The sequence below is a fragment of the Callorhinus ursinus genome, unplaced genomic scaffold (assembly GCF_003265705.2).
Source record: "Callorhinus ursinus isolate GAN/ISIS: 27379988/994484 unplaced genomic scaffold, GSC_fseal_2.0 scaffold10, whole genome shotgun sequence".
NCBI lineage: Eukaryota > Metazoa > Chordata > Mammalia > Carnivora > Otariidae > Callorhinus > Callorhinus ursinus.
Window position 1 is genome coordinate 11939179 of NW_027397072.1, and position 23845 is coordinate 11963023.

The 23845-nt window shown below is 41.9% G+C and overlaps 1 protein-coding gene across 3 annotated transcripts in view; it reads right to left on the minus strand.

The window, feature by feature from the left end:
• NBAS (NBAS subunit of NRZ tethering complex) overlaps window positions 1-23845 on the minus strand; it is a 358882-nt gene that overhangs the window by 67055 nt on the left and 267982 nt on the right. The window lies entirely within an intron of this gene.

Consider the following 23845-nt stretch of genomic DNA (forward strand, 5'->3'; position numbering starts at 1 on the left):
GTGTGTATGGCTGAACACAAATAAACACACACACACACAAATATTAGTGACTATTAACGTTAACATGTTGGGATTATGAGCAATTTTGTTCTCAACTTTCCAAATTTTCTATAATAATGTCATATTCACTTGTTTACTTACCAAGTATTTATTGAATTCTGATATGTGAGAGTCATTTTGTTAGGCATGCAGGAATCATATTTTTCTATTATTAAAAATATTAAGCTTACCTGGCCTCAAGTCTAAACATGACCCATCTTGACGGAGGTACCACATATCGGTCAGCCATGTTGGGCCTTTTCAGGCCCGACTGATTTGTGCTGCTTTGGATCCTAGATTTAGCCTCATGTCAACTACTCAAGCACATTTTTACTATAGCCTTAAAAGGGCGTTGTGTTAATTTAAAGAAATAAATAAAATAAAAACAGATAGAGTCCTAGGGCAAAATCTTATCTTTACTGTTATTTCTTAAAATCAGTTACCGTGTGTCTCTGGTTATTCTGAAAAGTACCACAGGCATCAAAACATGGCATCAGTGACCGTACTAGGAGGCCAACCCCTCCCGACCTCCATTTCCCACCAGCTCCCTCCAAGTCACTCTACACAGAATTCATGTTGTATAATGCAGATGGCTGACATTTTCTTCATCCCATGTTCATATGGGTAAAAGGTAACTTTAGGAAGTACTATTTCCACTGAATTTTAACTAAGTGTGTGCTTTGCAAATGCAGCTTCAAGTACGCTTTGTGGCCAGATTGCTAGCTCCAAGGACTCGTGGCATACAACAAAATCAGAAGCCCCCAACTGACAGGCAAGTAGTTACATTATTCTCTTCACTTGCATACACTGTGAACTCTTTTCTGTGGTGGAGAAATAGAAGATAATAGACCTTGTGTAGTTCATAGCCCTCCTTACTTCGCCCATCATGTGGATGGAAAGACTGAGCCCCAGGGAGGTTGTGAGATATGCTGGGGTTCCTCAAGTAAGAGACAAGAGTAAAAGCCAGCATCCAGGTGCCTTGTTATGGAGCTGGTGCTGCCCTTTCCCCACACATCACACAGCTTCCACTTTGCTGTAGCTACCTCCTCACAGGCTCTGACAGAGCGATGATGGGTGCATGCTGGCTGGGTGCTCCACAGAAGCAAAGACAAATAAGAATATGGCAGAGTGAACCCTTCCTTTCTAGTCACTTATATTTGTCTCCCTAAGAAAGACAGGTTTGGGGAATATTTGGATATACCAGCTGGCCAAACGTCTATTCCCTCCTAGCCTATTGAGGGCCATGGAAGAATTTCAACCACAGACCGGCTAGAGAGTAGGGACAGGGCGGGCAATTCACACATGCAGGGAGTAGCATCCTGGGAGAAACAGCTGGTCTCCATGCCCTGGGACAGATCCAGATGCGGTCTTGGTTGTCCAAGATTTAACGTGCCATTGTCAACCACCCCTGGAATAGCTGGTAAGTAGGAAGAGCACTCACCTCAGATAACCTGTGCTTAATGTTCACTACTGGGTGACTAGACAACTTGACAAAATGCTTCAAGCCTTTGTTTCTTCTGTGTGAAATGTGAAAAATCTCATCTAGTATGCAATGTCATTTTTGAGAATTTAAATGAGATAATATATAAAATAAGCTGAATTGTAATTTGACCAACTGATACAATACACAGGCCATCTTCTACCGGTTAGTTTTTTTTATCTTCCTAATCAATTTGCCACATAATCCCTTCTAGAAAAACCTTTCCATAAGCTTGGAAAATTCCTTGGTATGGTACTTCAGGTCTTTCACAAGCTGGCTCCAAGCTAACCTCTACTCTCAAATAAAATTGTAGCCCCCATTCCAAGCTCTATATACATAAATTTTTCATCATTCCCTGGGATCACTAGGTATCTTGTCTCAGCAAAATGCTCTCTCCTCTCTTCTTTGCAAGGCACATTCCTACCCGTTTTAATACCAAGACACACACAAGTCATCCTGGACTCATCTGTTTCTTCAGACTGGCTGGTCCATCAGCAGATCATCTATTCCAACAAGTGCATCATCTACTGGCTTATATACATGGAAACTCTAACTGCCGAGCAATATTGAGTCTAGGCCTCACACTGATGTCTGTGCTTTCTGTTCCATAGCATAGAAACTGCTATGGAATGGTCATAGAATAGCCACTAGAGGCAAGTGAATTTTCTGGGAGTTTAAATTATTGGACCTCATCACCAGTGTTGTCAGAAAAGGTCCCCCACCCCTTATTTTTAATAATCTTTCAGAATAACTAAATAACCCAACAGTTACTAAGAATATAGAGTGTAAACAAATGCAACCCTAAATTAATTTTCCTGAGGGAGCTGGGCCTGTATAAGAGGCCGAATGATATTATGATAGAAGATATAAGAACTGGGCATTTTGCTTCATTGGACACTTAAGCTTTTCACTCTTTATAAAAACAGGTTTGTCACTGAAAGACTATAAGGTGAGATTAAGAAATACAAGTTTCGGGGCGCCTAGGTGGCTCAGCTGGTTAAGCATCCAACTCTTGATGTCAGCTCAGGTCTTGATCTCAGGGTCACGAGTTCAAGCCCCACATTGGGCTCCATAAAAATAATTAAACCAAAGCTGGCGGCATCACAGTTCCAGACTTCAAGCTCTCTTACAAAGCTGTAATCATCAAGACAGTATGGTACTGGCACAAAAACAGACACATAGATCAGTGGAACAAAACAGAGAGCCCAGAAAGGGACCCTCAACTCTATGATCAACTAATCTTGACAAAGCAGGAAAGAGTGTTCAATGGAAAAAAGACAGTCTCTTCAACAAATGGTGTTGGGAAAATTGGACAGCCACATGCAGAAGAATGAAACTGGACCATTTACTTACACCACACACAAAAATAGACTCCAAATGGTTGAAAGACCTAAACATGAGACAGGAGTCCATCAAAATCCTTGAGGAGAACACAGGCAGCAACCTCTTCGACCTCAGCCACAGCAACTTCTTCCTAGAAACATCACCAAAGACAAGGGAACCAAGGGCTAAAATAAACTACTAGGACTTCATCAAGATAAAAAGCTTCTGCACAGCAAAGGAAACAGCCAACAAAACCAAAAGACAACGGACAGAATGGGAGAAGATATTTGCAAATGACCTATCAGATAAAGGGCTAGTATCCAAAATCTATAAAGAACTTATCAAACTCAACACCCAAAGAACAAATAATCCAATCAAGAAATGGACAGAAGACATGAACAGACATTTCTGCAAAGAAGACATCCAAATGGCCAAAAGACACATGAAAAAGTGCACAACATCGCTCGGCATCAGGGAAATCCAAATCAAAACCTCAATGAGATACCACCTCACACCAGTCAGAATGGCTAAAATGAACAAGTCAGGAAACGACAGATGCTGGCGGGGATACGGAGAAAGGGGAACCCTCCTACACTGTTGGTGGGAATGCAAGCTGGTGCAGCCCCTCTGGAAAACAGTATGGAGGTTCCTCAAAAAGTTGAAAACAGAGCTACCCTACAACCCAGCAATTGCACTACTGGGTATTTACCCCAAAGATACAAATGTAGTGATCTGAAGGGGCATGTGCACCCCAAAGTTTATAGCAGCAATGTCCACAATAGCCAAACTGTGGAAAGAGCCTAGATGTCCACCAACAGATGAATGGATAAAGAAGATGTGGTGTATATATATATATATATACACACACACACAATGGAATATTATGCAGCCATCAAAAAATGAAATCTTGCCATTTGCAATGACATGGATGGAACTAGAGGGTATTGTGTAAGTGAAATAAGTCAATCAGAGAGAGACAAGTATCAAATGATCTCACTGCTATGAGGAATCTGAGAAACAAGAGAGAGGATCACAGGGGAAGGGAGGGAAAAATGAAACAAGATGAAACCAGAGAGGGAGACAAACCGTAAAAGACTCTTAACCTCAGGAAACAAACTGAGGGTTGCTGGAGTGGAGGGGCATGGGAGGGATGGGGTGGCTGGGTGATGGACACTGGGGAGGGTATGTGCTATGGTGAGCGCTGTGAATTGTGTAAGAATGATGAATCATAGACCTGTACCCCTGAAATAAATAATACATTTTATGTTAATTAAAAAAATTAGATTTTGTAAAATAATGTTAAAGTGCCTAAATTGTTCTGTTACTCAAAAAGTATGTATTCAGCATCTATTTTGTAGGCCCTGTGGAAAAATGAAAGAAAACATGAGCCAGGCTCAAAGAAATCATATTTTGTATAGGAAATAAGATGGTGGGAAGGGGAAGAAATTGAGGAGTCATCCCTGACAGCTGCGAATCTTACTGGGTCTACCTTTGAAATACATCCAGACTCTACCCAATTTCCCCCATGTTCACGGCCACCCCACAGTTCTAAGCCACTTCGCCTCTCTTGTACTGTGATGGTTCTAACTGGTCTCCTGCTATGGCAGAGAGCACAGTGCTCACCAAACACAAGCATTCCAGGGGCCCTACCACAGTTGCCAATCCCCTTGCAGCTACCATGAGCCATGTTCCAGCCAAGGAAATCTGAGCAGAGGAGACACATTTCTTTTGTGAGCCAAGGCAAGATATAACCCCCATGCATCATGATCCAGTGTGCGTTCTCTCCCAGCCATGGCACTGAGGAGGGGGCAGGTCCCAGATGCCACCAATACGAGACGGAAGAGCTTCCATCAGCCTGGATGCTAAGTGGCTTTGTGGTAGAGCCCTTTACAGTCTCTTACTGAGTTAGGAGCATGAAGGAACATTAACCTTCGTTGTGGTAAGCCACTATGATCCTGGGGCTTACTGGGTACTCCAGCATTACCCAGGAGCAAAGTGATATTTTAAAAACATCAATCTGACCATGTCACTCCTCTGCTTAAATCTATTTAACAGCTTCCCAATCCACTAAGAGTAAAACTCAGCCTTCAATGCCCGATGAAACCCGCTATGATTTGTTCTTTCCCTACCCTACCTGTCTAATCCTTCTTCCTCCCTTTCTCAACACTCTTGCTCCACTCTAGACAGACGGACTTCCGTGCAGTCCCTCTGTGCCTTTCCACATGCTGGTCCCTCTGCTTAAGACGTTCTCCAGGTATCCCCACGGTCATTCCTGAGGACTTGGCACAAATGCCACCTCATCAGAAAGGCCTCCCCTGACCACTCCATAAAAGCTAGTACTCCCTCCCCCTCTTAACCGGTGTCCCTCTCTCTCTCTCTCTCTCTCTCTCTCCTTACCCTCTACTGACATGATTACATTTCCATGTGCTGTCTGTCACTGTTACATTCCCAGAACCCCAAACCCAGAATGGTGGCTCGTTATATAACGACTGCTCAATTTGTTGAATGTGAAAGTGAATTAATGGATGAATGAGCACATTTTAAAAGGGAGAACAGCAGAAGCAGAGTTGCAGAGGTGGGGAAGCCTGTGGTTTACAGTACATGTGTAACCACTAGGGAGCACTGGTTAGAAAGAGCAGAGGTCTAAAGGGCCCTGTAGAAAATACTCCAGCTTGACACGCCAAACGGTCTCTGTACATGGTCTTTGGTTGGTTGGTTTTACAATCCTTTAAAAAGGTGTAAAAACCAATCAGAGCTAAGGGCTATAACAAAAACAGGCAGGGGGCTGAATCTAACCTGTAGGCCAAGGCTGGGTGACCCCCTGATCTACAACATTAAACAGCTATAGTTGGAAAGGAGAATTGAGAATAAACTGTAAGTGGCCTTGAGTACCAGGCTGGTTATGGAATCTGAGGTACAGGAATTAGAAGCTACCGAAGGCAACCCGTATACTGAGGATTACAATTATATAAAAATGCCTTATTCAGTTCCCACTGAAAAACACACTGTCAAAGAATCTTATTTTGAAGAAAAATATGAAACTGCAGGTATCTGAGTAAAAAATGTCATTCTTTCTCAAACCTCCCTTCATCTGTCCCTCCACAATCAGTTCAGAGCTCACACATCTGGAAGCATCCCTGACAAGATCTCCTCTCCAGGTCATAAACCACTCACAGACATTTCTAAAGCGTTCTGTGCTTACTTTTATCAAAGAACGTATCACATCACATTCAAATCACCTGGGTACTTGTATGTCTCCTTGTTTAGTCAAGGAGATCCTTTGTAGAAACTGTGTTGTTGTTGTTGTTGTTTTTAATCTCTGTATTCCTAGCTCCTAAACAATGTCCAGCACATCACAAACAGAAAATAGCTGTTAAATCATTCAACTCTGATCAACATAGGAGGGGAAAGAGAACCTTTAGAAGTACAAAGAAATGACATGCTCTCAAGGTGTTCCTAGAAACCTGTGGTCCAGACTGGGCCAAAAGACTCCAATTTACTACGGACCCGGCAATGTCCTGTTCCTGTGAGAAGGCCTTTGGAGACAAAAATTGCAAAAGGATATTTTAAAGGACCTGAAACCAACCAACCAACCAACCAACCAACCAACCAACCGGGACCCAATGTGTGCCATCAGCACAACACCCGTTGTGGCGAGAGGAGGCCACGCAGAAGAGACACAAGGACATTAAACTAGTGATCACTTGGAATGTATTCATTTGATACACATCCGGTGAATACATGCTATACATTTGCTCGTGGGCTGGGTGCTGGCAACACAGACAATATTCGATCAGGTCCCTTCCCCTGGGAATGTGAAAGGCTAGTCTGAAATAGAGAGAGAGAAAAGACAGGACAAAGAAGCATGATCCTTACAAAACAGCAAGAGAGTAAGGAGGAGGCATGTAGAGGCCTCAGAAGGCGAGCTTTGTCCCAATTGGAAGTGAGCAGCTGGGAGGCTGGGAGACATCTGCCAATGGCAGCCACTCCTGAGGGGAATCCTCAGCAGTGAGGAGGCTGGAGGACAGGAGAAGTATTCCAAGAGCCACCAGGTCAAAGGAGCAAGTGGGGAAGCGAGTCGGCTGGCTTGGCTGGAAGAGAGTGTGCAAGTGAAGGGCCTTCAGGGAATGGGGAGGAACCCAGCAGTGGTGACCACACGGAGGGCCTGTCTGCCAGGCTGATGGGACAGGGCTTTACCACCATGACTGGGAAGGCATGACCGGAAAGAGCTTAAGCAGAAGTTGACAGGATCAGTACTACCCTTTTCAGGTCATGGCTTGATTCAAACTCACCAAGACACCTTTCCTCATCTACAGGTTCCTTCAGGCTGATCAATTTTACTCAGCAGATACTTTTTTTTTTAAAGATTCTATTTATTTGAGAGAGAGAGGACACGCTCGCAAGCCGGGAGCAGGGCAGAGGGAGAGGGAGACAGAATCTTCCATCTCTCCCTCCTCCTTTTCAAGCACAGACACTTCTCCACTTACCATATGCTAGCCCTGGTCTTGGCACAGGAGATACAAAGGTAAAATAAGACAGGATCTCTACCTGGGAAGAACATATATCGTACTGGGAAAGCCAAACTCAAAAATAAGCACTTATAAAATGTAAAGAGTATAAACGAAGGATGTGGGTGCATCAAGAAAAACAGTCTTAGAAGGGCAAGAAAGTCTTAACAAAAGAGGTAATACCTGAACCAGGACTTGAAGGATGAGCAAGAATTCATGTGGATGGAGCAGGTGGGGGGGATTTCGGGCAAAGACAGCAGCATGAGGACTTTAAAAAGGCTTTTATAAAAGAGGATGTTCTGGGACTGTGACTCTAGAACACCTGAGGGATAGAATACCTCCCCCCAAACCTAGCAGCTCACTACCTCAAAGAATCTCTGGTGGTGGGGGGAGGGGGTGCACAGCAGCAGCTAACAGTGTATTTGGGGAAAAGAGGAAGAAGTGTTTTTGAAAAAGAGCAAACAATCCCAGGACTGTGATGCCCCACGGTGGCCCCCCCACCCCGTTCCCACGAAAAGCTAGATACCTCCTCCTCCAGTCTCACTCCCAGGCCAGACCCAGACAATCACCGCGCTAGGGGCGAGGAGAAGCCTGTGGGGGCACCAACGGAAACTGTGTGTGTGCTTGGGCAGGACACTGTCCCGCAAAGGAGGGATGGGGTTGGGGTCACCAGGGTGCCACAGTGGGGAACTTAACACATTCGCCTTTAGGCCAATGGTCTTCAACTGGGGTACGTGTGCCAATAGCACAATGCAAAGCTTTTCTGAAGGGTACACCAGTGCAGATGGTTCTAAGGGAATCCATTTCTAAATCTTCACCTTCTCCAAGATCCGTCCTCAAACTGATCTCGAGGAGATTCTGGAGGTCAAGATGTCAAACCTACTCTCTTTCTCAGCTCACCTTTCACATAGGCCTTGCTCCACTTACATAAGAAAGACATGCATCACATTCTTTCTGAATCTGACTCTGCCACATCGTCCTGGAGTCTAGAAAGTTCCAGAACACGTGACAAGGGACAACTGAAAATACTGGTGTGTGACAGGACTCCAACAACTGAATAATGAATTTCTTTTTGCATGTCACAAGGTTTCCAGTTCTTGTACTTTCAACAAAATTTATGAAAGATCTAATTGAGGTGGCAGTTGATAAATCATGAAAAATAATTTTTCACAATAGATCATGATGGGATTTTTTTGGCTGATAACTTGGAGGGCGCAAACCTGAGTGGCACTGCTATGGCAAAACTCCCTCCCCAACCACTGTGAACAAGGTTTTTAAATATTCCTATCTATAAAAATGTAAAATGGAAACAACGGATGTTGAATGCAATTTCAATCCAGCAATAAGTAATACTCACTGAAGGGCACATAAACTAATTAAAAAGCAATGTTGAAAGCCCTATGCATCTCATTAAGAGGTACATTTTAAATACAATTTTAATTTTAGGATCCTTATTTATCAAAAGTTAACACATCTATGTTGTTGCGATCAAAGGTACACCTGAAACAGTAACTCAATACAGAGTAATTTCTTTAAATATTAGAGCTCTATGGTCACAAGAAAAATTTTAAACGTTAATTTCTATTTGTATAATGATTTTTGATGCAGAGAAATGACTTTTAAGCATAAAAACACTGCACTGTGCTAAAATTACATGAAGGGGAACTACGAAAGTCCTGGCACAAAAACCACTCTGCTCGTTTGCTCACTGACTCCCGGACTCCTTCACTAAGGGGCATGACCAAACTCTAGTGGGACATCTAGCAGCTTAAGGCTATGTCTCTAGGATGACCACAGTGTCTCTTAAGATTCCTTCCTGGGAAAGCTCAAAACTGCCAGTAGAATTTACTGTTTGTTCTAGCCAAAACCCAGAGATAGGCCAGTAGGACCCTGAACCCACTCTTAGAGCAGTAACTTTAGAAGGCTTGCCATTCTAAATCCTTTCTCTGCCTCTTCGACATGTAAATCTGCTACCACCCAGAAGGGTCACCTGGAAGTATCTCTTTGAAATGCAAGCATTCAGGAAGACTGCCCTTGCTCCCCATCCTGTGGGAGGGCAGAGCACCCAGCTCCACCTTGCACCACTATCTTCTGTCATAAAGACTCCAGAAGCTTGTTTCTCTTCTAGGACGGTGTCAATCAACAGATGACCCAGTCCTATGCACCAACCCCACCACGGCCCAGACAGGGCCCTTCCAGCCCAGCCCTGAAAGTCTCCTGCCTTTTGTTTCAGAGAAGTTGAACTCAATGAACGTGCAGTAGCTATCACTAAATAAAATCTGTCTTTATTGCCTTTAACTAGTGCCCAGCTTTATTTCTCTTTGGCAAAAGAAAGAGTACAAATCCTTTGAGAGAAAGGAAAGATGCAACCATTCTAACTGCTAAAGATGTGCTTGTTCTTATACTTTTTAAAGGGACGGTGGTCGTTATCAAATCGCTATATTATTGTAGATTACCCTGATAGAAACAAAGCTACCTAACAGTTTTACTTTAATGTCAACAATTAAAATATAGAGAATTACATCACCCTTTGTACCCATTTAAAATTATGATAAAAAAATCTTAGATATCAAAGGCTACAGTCCGAATATTTGTGTTCCCTCAAAATTCATATGCTGAAATCCTATCCCCCTCCCCCTCAAAGTGATGGCATTAGTAGGTGGGGCCTTTGGGAGGTACTTCAGTCATGAGGGTGGAGCCCTTGTGAAAGGGACAAGCGCCCTCTAAAAGATGCTCCAGAGAGCTCCCTGTCCCTTCACTGTGTAAGGACACAGGGAGAAGGTGCCAACCACGGACCAGGAAAAGGGATCTCACCAGAACTCAACTATGCTGGTGCCTTTATCTTGCACACTATTACCTGAAGTGTGATTTTTTAGACCACCTGCATTTAAATAACTGAGCACTACTTCAAGAATGAAAAATCTTGAGCCCCTGTTAGACTTATGACTCTGTGTGTGGGGTTAGGGAAGGCACTGGCATTGGTGGGAAGAAACCTGTCTTTCGCAAAAGCTTCCTGTAGTTAATTCTAAGGGCAATGAAAGTGTGTGACCCATGACTGCAAGCTCTGGGAACTTTAAGCTTCTGAAGGACCCAATCAACTGGCTGACGGTGAATGTGGGATACAGCTGCAAGTGGCTCCTGGGAAGGCAGCTGAGCGGCAGTAAGAGGTCACTGCAAGAGTCCAGACAGGTTGGCGGGGGGGGAAGGGGGAGATGAAAGAAGGTGGCAATTCTGAATTTAGATGATACATATAACAGAACTAAGACATCAATATGCTGTCCTGGGCTAGCTGCCCCAGTATGCACTTCCCCCGATATATGTAGCCAGGTGCCTATCAGCAGAACCAGCAGGTTCCAAACCCTTCTGTCTAAGACCCAGAGTAAGAAGCACACTGCATAGCAAAACTCAGTATCTGTATCTATATATGAATATATTAAAAACAAACAAGTTTCCTGAAACAATACAACCCCTACTGTGATGAGAGGCATACTGATAGTTTCTGATGTTAATCTACAGTCTAGTCTTTTTGGTTTGTTTGTTTTGAATGCCGATCACAGCACTTAAATTACAGGACTCACTAATGGGGTATAACTCCGTCTGTAGAACACCTGCAAAGCTGCTCCAACAATAACAGGATGACTTGCAGGGGCTAGCAAATGTCAGGGTTACCAACGAGGTATCAAATTGTCCGGGTTAGATTTAATTGACTTCATTAAAGAAAAAAATCACTTTATTTTTTACCGACGACACACCATTAACTTCTATATGGATACTGAATGCTTCATATATGTTTTATTTTTATGTCTGCCTTCCTTACTAGATTATGAGATCCATCAGAACAGGACCCATATCTTATTCATGTTTAATTCTCAGTACTTAGATAGCATTTAAGCACGGTTTTTATTTTTTTATTTTTTTAAGATTTATTTATCTTAAGAAAGAGAGAGAGAGAGAGAAAGAGAGAGAGTGGAAGGAGGGGCAGAGGGAGAAGGAGAGAGAGAAAATCTCAAGCCGACTCCCCGCTGAGCGCAGAGCCCAATGTGGGGCTCGATCTTATGACCCTGAGATCACGACCCGAGCTGAAACCAAGAGTCAGATGCTTAACCAACTGCACCACCCAGGTGCTCCTTTAAGCACTGTTTTTAAATTACAAATATAAAATATTATAAAATAGTATCTTAAGTATTATACAACAGAAAATGAAAATTGAGAAGTCTTATAAATTTTGCTTTAATATATTAACTAGAATTCAACCACAAAAATAAGAATTCACGTTTTGTCACCTTCAATTATATACTTAACAGAAAATCAACGTTATAACTTTGTTTTTTTGCTTTAACCATCAATTGCTTATACAATAAAAATGAATGACACAGAACAGAGGCCACTTTATCTCTGCCTTTTGCCTTGTAGACTAACCACAGAAATATTATTATTCTTCAGCAAGTGTCAATGGCCCGATCTTCTTTACTATTCACTTTCAGCAGTGACATAAGCTAATACATTCCTAAGTTTTTCAATAGCTTGAAGGTCACCTTTATCTTAATAGAGAAAGACATGAAGAATGTTAGAAATGAGATGAAATATTACTGCAATCAGTAATGAATACTACCTTCCATTGCTGTTGTGCATATCCAGGTTTTAACAAGATCTAAAAGCACTCATTCAATTTTCCATTTAAAAATCTTTTCCTATCATATGCATGCATTGGAATCACAATACAAATTGTACTTAAGATCATTCTAAGTAGATCCACTCAATTTATATCAAAACCAAATGTGGATCTGAAAATCCAGATCTTAACTCAACACTGAAAGCTACAGAGGATCATTCAAAACGAAAACTGTTTGCTAGAGCTTTGAAATTGGACCAAAAAAAATTCAAACTTTTTTTTTTTTTTTACCTTATAAGTAAGAATAAAACAGAAAGAGCAATAAAGAAAAGCAGAAGGGGAACTGACCAATACTTGTGTATCTACTTGCACCAAAATCTTTATATATGTCATGTTATTTAATCCTCACCATAGTTACTCATGGTACATGTTCCAGATATTTCAGGCATCTCCCTTATACCCACTCAATACCACGTTTACCAAGAGCTAACCGACCATCTGCGGAGGACCCACTCGGTGCTGCTCTGGGGCTTAGAACTAGATTGTTCAGCAGGATCTCACGCCTCTCACCACAGTGTTTATTAGTTCGGGCAAATCCAGATCAAAGCCAATCAGTACCTGGTGATCTTATCAGCAGAAAACTTAGAATTTCTGTTTGGTGCCTGTGGGGAAGCTTTCGCACTCTATCTGGCTGACGTAAATTAGGAAGCAATGCAGCCCCGATTACTTACAGCCATCACACTGAAGCAAAGACCCTATGATGAAGTTAACACCATAAGACAGCAGTGAAGAGAGATGGGAAGAAATTGGTTCCTTGATGACCGCATGCTGCTGGATCAACCAACCCTGAAGTCAGCCCCACCTCTGGACCTTTCAGTTCATTAGCCAGTAAATTTTCTGGTCAATTAAGCCAATTTAATTGGATTTTTTTATTTGTGTCTAAAAAATTCTAAAACTAATCTATATTTATATAGTAGTAATTATTGTTCCCCATTATACAGTGAGGAAAACTCAGAAGATAAGAGTAATTTTCCCAGGTCAAGCTGGATGGGAACTCAAAAGATCTGACTACATAAACCTGTCTCTTTCTCCATCACTATGCTTCCATTAAAAGAACTTAAGATGTGTCTAAGATCCATCAATTTATCTCAATTCAATATGTTGAGAAGCTACAATATTAATATATGAAACTTCTCAGATTTCTCTGGGTAAGTGGTGATTTAAAATTGCTTTTCTCTGTTCTCCTGAGAATTTTTAACATCTGCTCATAGCTGGTATCAATGTCTCATAGTCTTCATACATACAGGTGGCATTAAAAATCCCTCATCAGACCAGGTATACTGGACAAAAACTGGTTATACTCTTGATTAAGGAACTTTGCTAGGTGATTCAGTGGGGAAAAAAAAAAAAGGTTAAGTAGTATGTGGAATTTCCTCAAAAGAGGTTTATAAAAATGCACTGTGAAAACAAATACATACAGAGAGCCCGGGTGGCTCAGTCAGTTAAGCGTCTGACTTTGGCTCAGGTCATGATCCCAGGTTCCTGGGATCGAGTCCCGCAGGAGGTATGGGCAAAACAGGCGAAGGGTTCAAGAGCTACAAACTTCCAGTTATGAAATACACAAGTCACAGGGATGAAAAGTACAGTGCAGGAAATACAGTCAATAATCAGTACCTCTGTATGGGGACCAGTGGTAACTACACTTATTGCGATGAGCACCCCATAATGTACAGAACTGCTGAACCATTATGTTATCACCTGAAACTAATACGACACGGCATGTTGACCACACTTCAATTTCCAAAAAAGAAAAAAAAAAGATGCTGCGGTTGTCTTCACATTGGAGTTTCCCTGTCCCCAGGCTGGTACCTTCTGCTCCTTCTCCAGTCATCACCAAAGTGATCATTCTAAAGTGAAAATCTGACAGTGTCACTACTTGGCTTAAAATGTTATGTCTCATCCATGACCTGGATGAAGTCTAAACTCTTTAGCCAGTGACATGAGTTTTAATTACCAGGCCCTTCCCTATCTCTGGAGCCTCCTTCCTATGCTTTCATTGATACCATATTTTTTGTAGTTTACTGAAGGTACTAGGGGTTTTTTTTTTATGCCTTTATTAAAACTGCTAAATCTGTCTGAAATGGTCCTCCCCTTCTAAGCCTTCCCTCCGTGCTACTCATGACAAATATCCTCCTTTATTAGGATTCAGCTCAAATACTTCTTCTACCCTGAGGCCTTTCCCAGCCCTGTTGACCCTGCTGACCCAATTATTAACCATTTCTACCTTGCTTTTTCCACATAATGAATCATGTATCAAATCATCAGTTATGAATCTTTCACTAACTTACCTGTTGACCAGCTTCATCTCTGAAGAGTACCCCCCACTGGCAAGCAGGCAAAAACAACTAGCATCCTGGGAGCGGGGGCAGTTAGACCAGGGTCTTCCTGCAGGTACCAATACTTGCAAAAGCAGTAGGCGCTAGGGCAGAGGAGAGGGCCCACCTTTTTCTTCCAAATTCCTTTGCTGTATAGGCTAGAGAAAGGATTTACAGACTAGCAATTTGGAGGTAAATATGTGTATAAGTTTAAAAGGTCCTCAAACGAGAGGATGGAGTGCACGGAATGAACAAAGAATGGAGAGGTAAAGGGAGCCCATATCACTGAAGATCTACAGCTGAACAGTAAACTCAGAACTGAGAAATCTGCCAGAGAAGAGCATTTCAGGAGGGAGGTTATTTTCAGACTTCTCTTCCCCGCTGCTTTTTTTCATGTTAAAATATGCTTTGGTATTTGCTGCACATTATTCTGAGATTGTTTATTTATTCCTCTGCCTTCCTCACGATTTCCACCCGCTGTGGATTTAGAGCCTGCATGCTTCACAGGAAGGAGTGTGCACTCCTTCTTGCATGGATTAAAGAGAAAGCCTGCAAGGGCTGCAGAAACACATTGGCTTGGTGTCCAGCCAGACCCCTCCTCGGGAACAGGGGCAACCTCATTTTTGATCGCACCAGCCAATTTTCAATCTCTGTTACTAATTATTACTTTAGCCAATTTGAAATAATTTTCCAAGCACCCACAGAGAATGAGTTTTCGGTTTGCCAGTCAGGCCAATAATCATGATCGCCCCAGAAGGGCTTTTGCAGCCAAATTTTTCAGGCAAGGTTGCTAACAGAAAGCAAGATCTTGGGAGCAGGGCTCTATGTAAATCTTGACTTTGCCACCTTTAGCTCACAAGACACTGGAGCTGTTCTTCAACTTCCTTAAGATTTAATTTTCTTTTCTGTTAAAATGGTGATAAAGTACTCCCCAGGGCTGGCTGGACAATTCACAGAGCAATGTTACAATATCAGGCTCTTCTTTCTCTTCTGGCATCTGTTTGGAAGGCTGGATGTGAAGAGGTAAATGAAGGCAACTGGTCCACGCCCACCAGTACTCAGGTGCGGACTGGAGGTCTATGGGAGACTCTGGAAGGAAAGATTAGCTCCCCTTACCATTACGGGGGGACACGGACAGACATTTAAGAGCCAACTCTTAGACTTCTACATGTCCTAATATTCACAGTGAATGCATGTCCATGATCTTCCTTCAAGGAAGCAGCCAAAAGGGGCCTGTTAAAGATAGGGTATCTGCTTGGCAACAAACTTCTTCATAATTGGACCACAGCTGATGGGACCAAGGACCAGCACTGCAGCCAGGGGCAGCCACAGAGGCTGGATGATGACCTGCTGGGTGTCTGAGAGTTCTGTCCCACAAGGCTGCTCGACACTGGATAGTGACACAATCCAAAAGGATCCTGTCTGGGGCAATTTTAATAGGCACAGTATGTTTGCGGGGGGGGGGGGGGAGGTGTGAGTGATTGTAAGAGTGCGGGAAGGAGGGCAGGAAGCGCAAGTGAGCAGGTTTGCACCTCCAGGTCATGAGGTCATGACTTGTGAGCTGTTCACTGAGACAGTCTCCCTTCACTCACATTCTCCATGGACACAGTATTCTTACTGTAATGCCCCACTAACGGAAGTAATCGGACTGGGCAGCAGGGTGCGGGGGGTGGGGGTTGCTCCTTACAGCCTGAAACAAATGCTCACAGAATTCTAAAGCACGGAGCACACTGCACATTTGTCCGAGGAAAGAGTTTCCACATGACTGTCCTCGCTTCAGTGTCACCCAACGCCAACCCCAGGTGCAACACACAGCTTCGTTCTGAGCCACACACAGGTTTACCAGTAAGACGGACGGAGCATGAGGAAAGCTGAGGCTGATCCCCTCATGCCAACTTATGCTTTCAAACGCTTTACACACGGAGTCATTTCTAGGTTGCTGCCCCCACAGAGGCACTCCAGTTTTATCTTTCTAACGACTGTCCTCCACCTGCCCCACTAGCCTGTACAGACATAACGTTATCAGTTTTAAGGCAGATTATTTAAAGCATAGTAACAAGTGAAAATAAATTTGTAAAACAGAGCAGTTTTTGTATAAACAGCATGTTTAGCACAGGGTTTCAGACTATGACAGACTTCAGTTCAAATCCTGGGTCTGGCACTTAAATGCTAGCGGTCTAGGGTAAGCCCTTAACTCCCCTGAGCCTGTTTGATGATCTGTCAAATGGGGGGGGGGCATCATTGACCCCATGGGGTTGATATGAAGAGTTTGGAAGATACTGTATGCAGTAGCTCCTGGCACAGCCCAGGCCCTCAAATGCTACTTCTCGCTCCCCTCCTCAGACTGTCCTTCTCCAGCCCATGCACTGTGCACTGGTGTCCACGGGCCTCTTGCTTATGTGTCTTTTGGGGACTCTTCATAACATAGGCCCACTTGGACCAAACTCTCCAACTTCCTAAAGGTAAGACAGACTTTTCATGGGCTCATGAACCTACAAAAGTACTTAATTATGTCCTGGACTTCACTTATTTCAGCCTATTATGTCCTGGACTTTACTTATTTCAGCTACAGACCTTTCTTCTCAGTTCTGAGAGCAGAACTGTGTCATGCAATCAATGTCAAATTTGGAACCAGGAGACTTGGGTGTGAAAATGGGATTGGACACTTGCTCCTTATTAAAACTTGGGACAATTATCCTTCAGGAATCTGACCTTCTGTGCTGGAGATGATAATGCATGCTCAATTTCCACCCCTACAAGAGATCTGTGAATATCAAATGACATAATGTTTGGGGAAATTATGACACTCAAACTCCGTGATCACTTTCATGCTGCCTTGAATTCTTGGCTCTGTTCATGCATGTTTGCCTTGTGTTCCTAGATCGTAAGCTCACTGAAGGCAGGGATCGCATCTCACATTTCCTTTGGATTTCCTCCATAAAACTAACATAGGACTCAGTATCAGCAGCAACAACATCATCAGCAGTGACAGCCAACATTAATTTTAATATGTACTACTGCCCAAGCATGGTTCAAATCACTACACTGGTATTGGGTCATTAGGTAAGAAACCTTAATATTTGTACTTCATCATACAGAAATGACTGAACTGAAAAAGAAAGAATTCTAGTAAGTTTTATGAACATATAAATCTTATTAAGGATAAAAACAGGCATCTGGCAAGCAGAAGGCAAACAGCACGGTCAAGTATAGGGAAAGCCAAGGTACTGGAAGGGGAGGTAGGTTTGTCCAAAACATGCAGATTCTAGGGATGGGAGACTTACTAACATTTTGAGAGCTCATAATTAGGGTTATAATTAAAAACTGGGAGAGGCGCTCATTAAAATGCTGGAGGTGGGCAGCCTTCTGACTACATTTCCCTATTTTCCCCACTCTCTTAAATGATTTCTGCTTTGTATCTTCTCCTCTCTCAAATCTTCACAGTCCTTCCTTTATACTCACACTCAGTTTTCTCTCGTTGCCTCTTTTCTGACTGAAGAAATAGAAGCAGTGAGAAGCCAATGGCGTCCATCTCCTACCACTGCATCTGTGCCCATCAGCTCTGCCTCCCTCCTGCTATCATCATGGGAGGCTGACAGGGATGTTGTCCACAGTCAATCGCTCCTTCTGGGCTCTAGGGCCCATCCACTCTCACCAATTACAGCAGAAATTCTCCCCTCTTCTTCCAAAACCATTTTTTCCATTCATTCCTAGGTTTTTTCCATTAATGAACAAAAAACTGTTAAATTAAAAAAAAATCTTAGAAGTCTGTCAGTCTTTGTTGGTTCTTCCTTATCCTCAAATCTTAATGTTGGAGTGCCCCACAGCTTCATCCTCTGCTTTTCTTCTCTACCTACTGACTCCCTCGGGAATATTATCCAGCCACCTGGCTTTGACTCCTCTCTATACACTGACAATTCTGAAATGTTTTTCTGCAGCCAACTTCTCTGTTGACCTCCGGATTCATATACACAACTGCCTGTCAACAGCCTGACTTGGATATTAAAAGTCATATCGATATTTAAAAAACAAACAAACAAAAATCTTTACTTTGAGATAACTACGGGCTCACGAGACATTGCAAAATAGTACAGACAGATCTCAGTTACCCATGACCCAGCTTCTTCTGATGGTTGACATCTTAAAAAGTCACATCAATTTTAATATTGCAACAAACTCCTGACTACCCCTCCCAAAAGTTATTCCTTCCCAATCTTAGAAAATGGCACCTCTATATAGATGTTCACAACAATACTGATACCATCCTGTATTAACTTTTTCCTCACATCTCACCTCAAATACATCAGCAAATCCCTTTGGTCCTATCTTCCAAATCAAACCAGAATTTGACCACTTCTCATCATTTTTACTGTTACCACCCAAATCCAAACCACTCTCATCTTTTATTTGGAAAACTGCAACTGCCTTCTAAGTGATATCCTTTCTTTCTACCATTCCTCCTACAACATTTTCCAGACAGCAGAATAATCCTGCTAAAATGCCAGGCCCGATCAAATTCTCCAAATTGTTTCTCTCATACAAGGTCCTGCTCTCCTGCTACCTCTTTGACCAGACCTCCTCTCCCATGCTCTCCTCTCTCATTCCCCTTCAGCCATGCTGGCCTCCTTGCTGCTCCTCCAGCATGTTCCCTTGTCAAGATTTTTTACTTCCCCATCCATGTTACCTTTGATAATCAAAGAGCCCATTGCCACCTTACTTCCTTAAGGTCTTTGCTTGAATGTTACTTTCTCAGTAAGGTCTTCTTTGACCATCTTATTTTAAACTGTAGCCATCTTGCATCTTGAGTCCTTTCTAGGTTTATTTTTCACTTGTATTGATTGCCCTTTCACATGTCTGAACCTACTCATTCTTGTTTATTGTCTGGTTTCCACCTCTCCCTAATGCATGGTTCCCTAAGGTCACAGGTGTTTGTCTATTCTGTTCAGTGCTAGATAACCAGCACCGAGAACAATTCCTGATACGTAGTAGGCACTGATAATGATTTGTCCATTGTTGTGTAACAAATTACCCAATTTTAGAAGCTAAAAATGTATTATTTATAGTTTCTATAAATCATGAATCTGGGTATGGCTCTGAATCAAGGTCTCTCCTGAGGTTATAATCAAACGATTGGCCAGGACTGCGGTTTCATATGATGGCCTGGTTGGGTGGCAGGAGGAGATCCACTTTCACGTTGACTCACATAGTTATCAGCAGCCCTGGGCTCTTGCCATATGGAGCTCTTCACCACATGGCAGCTACATTTCCCAAGAGTAAGTCATGCAAGAGAAAGTGAGAAAGAGCACCTAAGAAGGAAGCCACAATCTTTCTGTAACCTAATTTTCTAAGTGGCAACCCATCATTTCTGCTGTATTCTGTTCATCAGAGGAAAATCAATAAATCCAGCCCACATTCTAGGAGAGGGGATTACACAGGGGATTAAATACTGGGAGGTAGGGATCATTAAGGGCCATCTTACAAGCTGTCTTCCCCAGCACTCAATAAATATTTGTTCAGTGAATGAACAAATTAACCAATGATGTATACTTGGAAAAAAAAGAAGATCCTAAGCCAAATGGGAAAATCAGATTGACTTCTGTAGGAACTTATGGATTTTTTACTCTTAATAAATGGAAAAAGGGCAGGAAGGACAAATAATCAACTTTGGAAGTATAAACACCATGTAAAACCTTTAAAGGGGGAAACTTTCCTTTCTTTAGAGTCTTGTAATAGATGGTCATTTTTCTCAGGACTATCTATATTTTATTTATATATGAGTAAATTATGTTACATTACATCAAGTTTCAAAAACTGTATTCTCTATCCTTTAAGTATTCTCTGTTCCCATTTATTCTGTGCCTTTGACAGTCATAATGGGAAAAAAAAAAAAAACACCCAATTCCTTTTTAGGTTTTCTCTTCTATGCTTATCTCCTAAGCTCCTGTTTTTTTGCATTTTTGTCAAGATATAAGATATGTTTATCGGACTAAACTTTCACCCTGCGAAACAGAAGAAAATAGTTCCTTAAAAGCAAAAGCATTCAAGAGCAGGAATGGAAGGATAATGTTTACATCTATAATAATATGCACAGGCTAGCTGAAAGTCAGATGAGAGTAGTATATATCGCACATTTGAAAATCTTGAAATAAACACTACTGGGTATCATTATTAACAAATATACAAAACAGAAGGCCTTCAATAAATGTTGATTGTGTCTTCCTTCCTACACACAGCATTTATTAAACCCTTAAATAGTACTTTTTATATTAACTTATAACTCATCTGTTACACATGCATACATTTGCGCCAATCAACCATGAGCTTCTCAAAGGCAAACTTGGCAGTCTTTTTTTACAGCACCTAGAACAACAGCAATGAAAAAGTACTCACATCAACATTTCCTGAATGTATCTGGCACGAATAAAACTCATTCAGTTCAGAATCAAAGGAGTCAAATGATGGCTAAACCAAAACCAGGTATCAATGGGAAAAATACCCACGAGATTAAAAAAGAAAAAGAAGAAGAAGAAGAGGAGGAAAAGAAAGTTAACATTTAGTCATATTGTAACACTGAGGAAACATTTTATAATATTTTCATAGTTGAGGTTAGTATGATTAAAAAGTACCAACAGTGAACAACATAAATTTGGGGAGGAGGGGGCTAACACCTAAGTATAGCCCACATAAATACAGTTAACTGATCTCTGACAAAGGAGCAAAGGAAATACAATGGGGTGACGACAGTCTTTTCGACAATTGGTGCTGGAACAACTGGACATCCATATGTAGAAAAATTAATCTAGACAAAGACCTTAGACCCTACACAAAAATTAACTTAAAATGGACCACGGAACCAAATGTAAAACATAAAACTATAAAACTCCTAAAAGATTACAAAAGAAAAAATTCTAGATGACCTTGGATATGGCTGTGAGTTTTTAGATACAGCACCAAAGACAAAACCGGTGAAAAAACTGATTAAATTAAAATTGAAAACTTTCACTCTGCAAAGTTATACAAAATACACAAAGAATTCTTAAAACAATTTTTTTTAAAACAACTGATTAAAAATTGGGCCAAAGACCTTAAGAGATACCTCACCAAAGAAGATATAAAGATAGCAAGTGAGTACATAAAAAGATACTCCACATCATGTATCTTCAGGGAAATGCAAACTAAAACAACAACGACATACCACTCCACACCTACTAGACTCGTCAGAATGACTAAGATAGGGAACAGCGGCAACTTAAAATGCTGGCGAGGATGTGGAGCAACAAGAACTTCCATCCATTGCTGGTGGGAATGCAGAATGGTGAAGCCACCTTAAGAGACAGCTGGGCAGTTTCTTACAAAACTAACCATACTCTTAACATATACTCCAATGATCATGCTCCTTGGTATTTACTAAAAGGAGTTGAAAACTTACGTCCACATAAAAACCTGTACCTGAATGTTTATAGCAGCTTGGTTCAAAACTGCAAAACTTGGAAGTGACCAAGATGTCCTTTAACAGGTAAACGGGTATATAAACTGTGATACATCCAACAATAGAATATTATTCAGCACCAAGAAGAGATAAACTATCAAGCCATGAAAAGACACGGAGGAAACTTCAATTTGTATTACTAAGTTTAAGAAGCCAATCTAAGGGGCGCCTGGGCGGCTCAGTCAGTTAAGTGTCTACCTTTGGCTCAGGTCATGATCTCGGGGTCTTGGGATCGAGCCCCACGTCAGGTTCCCTGCTCAGCAGGGAGTCTGCTTCTCCCTCTCCCTCTGTCCTTCCCCCCAAATTGTGTGTTCTTACTCTCAAATAAATAAAATCTTTAAAAAAAAAAAAAAAGAAGCCAGTCTGAAAAGACCATATAGTGTACACTTCCAACCCTGTAACAGTCTAGAAAAGACAAAACTATGGAGACAGCAGAAAGATCTGTAGTTGCCAGAGGTTGAGGGTAGAGAGTGAATAGGCAGAGAACAGAAAACTTTTAGGGCAATGAAAATATTCTGTATGATATTCTGATGATGGGTTGATGGATACGTGTCATTATACATTTGTCCACACCCCTACAATATATGACACCACGAGTGAGACCTAGGGTAGACTACGGACGATGGGTGATGACGATATGTCAGTGTAGGTTCTCCAGTCGTCACAAATGTACCATCTAATGAGGGATGGTGATAATGGGGGAGGCTGTGCCTGGACAGGGGCAAGTGGCATATAGAAATCTCTGTACCTTCCTCTCAACCTTGCTGTGAACGTAAAACTGCTCTTAAAAAACGATGAAGTCTTAAAAAACATAGGAGTATGCCACTTTCCACTCAGGAACAGGAGCTTCAGAAATGCAGTGCTTTCTGAGACAAATGTGGATTAGATATCCTTTCAATTTAAAAAGTCATGATAATCGAAAGATCTGTATTCATTGTTACAATATATACTCCAATAATTGATCCATGTCATTACACACACACACAACCAGTTAATTAGAAACAGAGAAAAATGTAGTTTATTCGGCTTTAAAGTACAAATGTTATATACTGGATAAACTAAAATCCATTTTCTTACAGATAAAAAATATGTACGTGTTATATCTTCAATTTTCAAACCCACGACCCCAAGACCAAGAGTCCCATGCCCTCTGACTGAACCAGCCAGGCACCCCTAACTTCAGTCCTTCTATAAAACCTTATTATAAAGCCTATGAAGTCTCTAAAACCTTAGTATATGTGAAGGTATCGATAGGCAGAACTACAGTTCCCAAAGATGTCTACGTCCTAATTCTTGGAATCTGTGAATACGCTCCTTACGTGGCAAAGAGACCGTGCAGATACATTAATAGTTCGGACCCTGAGACGGGATGATTATCCTACATTATCTACACAGGCTCCAGTCTCGTCACATGGATTCTTAAATGTGAGAACCTTTCCTGGCTTCTGGTCAGAGAGGAAAATGTGAAGACAGAAGGGTCAGAGAGAGGTTAATGCTGTTGGCTCTGAAGATGGCGGAAAGGAGCCTTAAGCCAAGGAGTGATGGCAGACAGCCTCCAGATATGGGAAAAGGCAAGGAAGTGGATTTGCCCCGAGAGCCTCCAGAGTCCTCAGTTTCTGTCCACCCCCATCTTAGCCCAGTGAAACCCTTGTCAGACTTCTAACCTATGGAAGCGTAAAGCAATACATTTGTGTTCTTTAAGCCTAGTAGTACTCAGTCACAACAGCACTAGGAAACTAAAACACAGAGGGATTATTTTTTTTAAGGGGAACATAAACTGTCAAGGAAAAGATGAATAGAATTAAAACACATGGAATCCAGGTTATTTGAGAAATAAAGAAAAAATGGGGATGAAAAGTCTTGGGTGATACAAGGTATAATTTATTCCATTACCCAAAGAGCAGTCATGGGCAGGGGGAAGTGGCTCTATTTCTCTGTAGTTACAGAAAGGAGGGTGGATCAAAAAGGCAGATGGGAACTACATGGAAGAGAGTAATGAATAGAGGGATTCAACATATG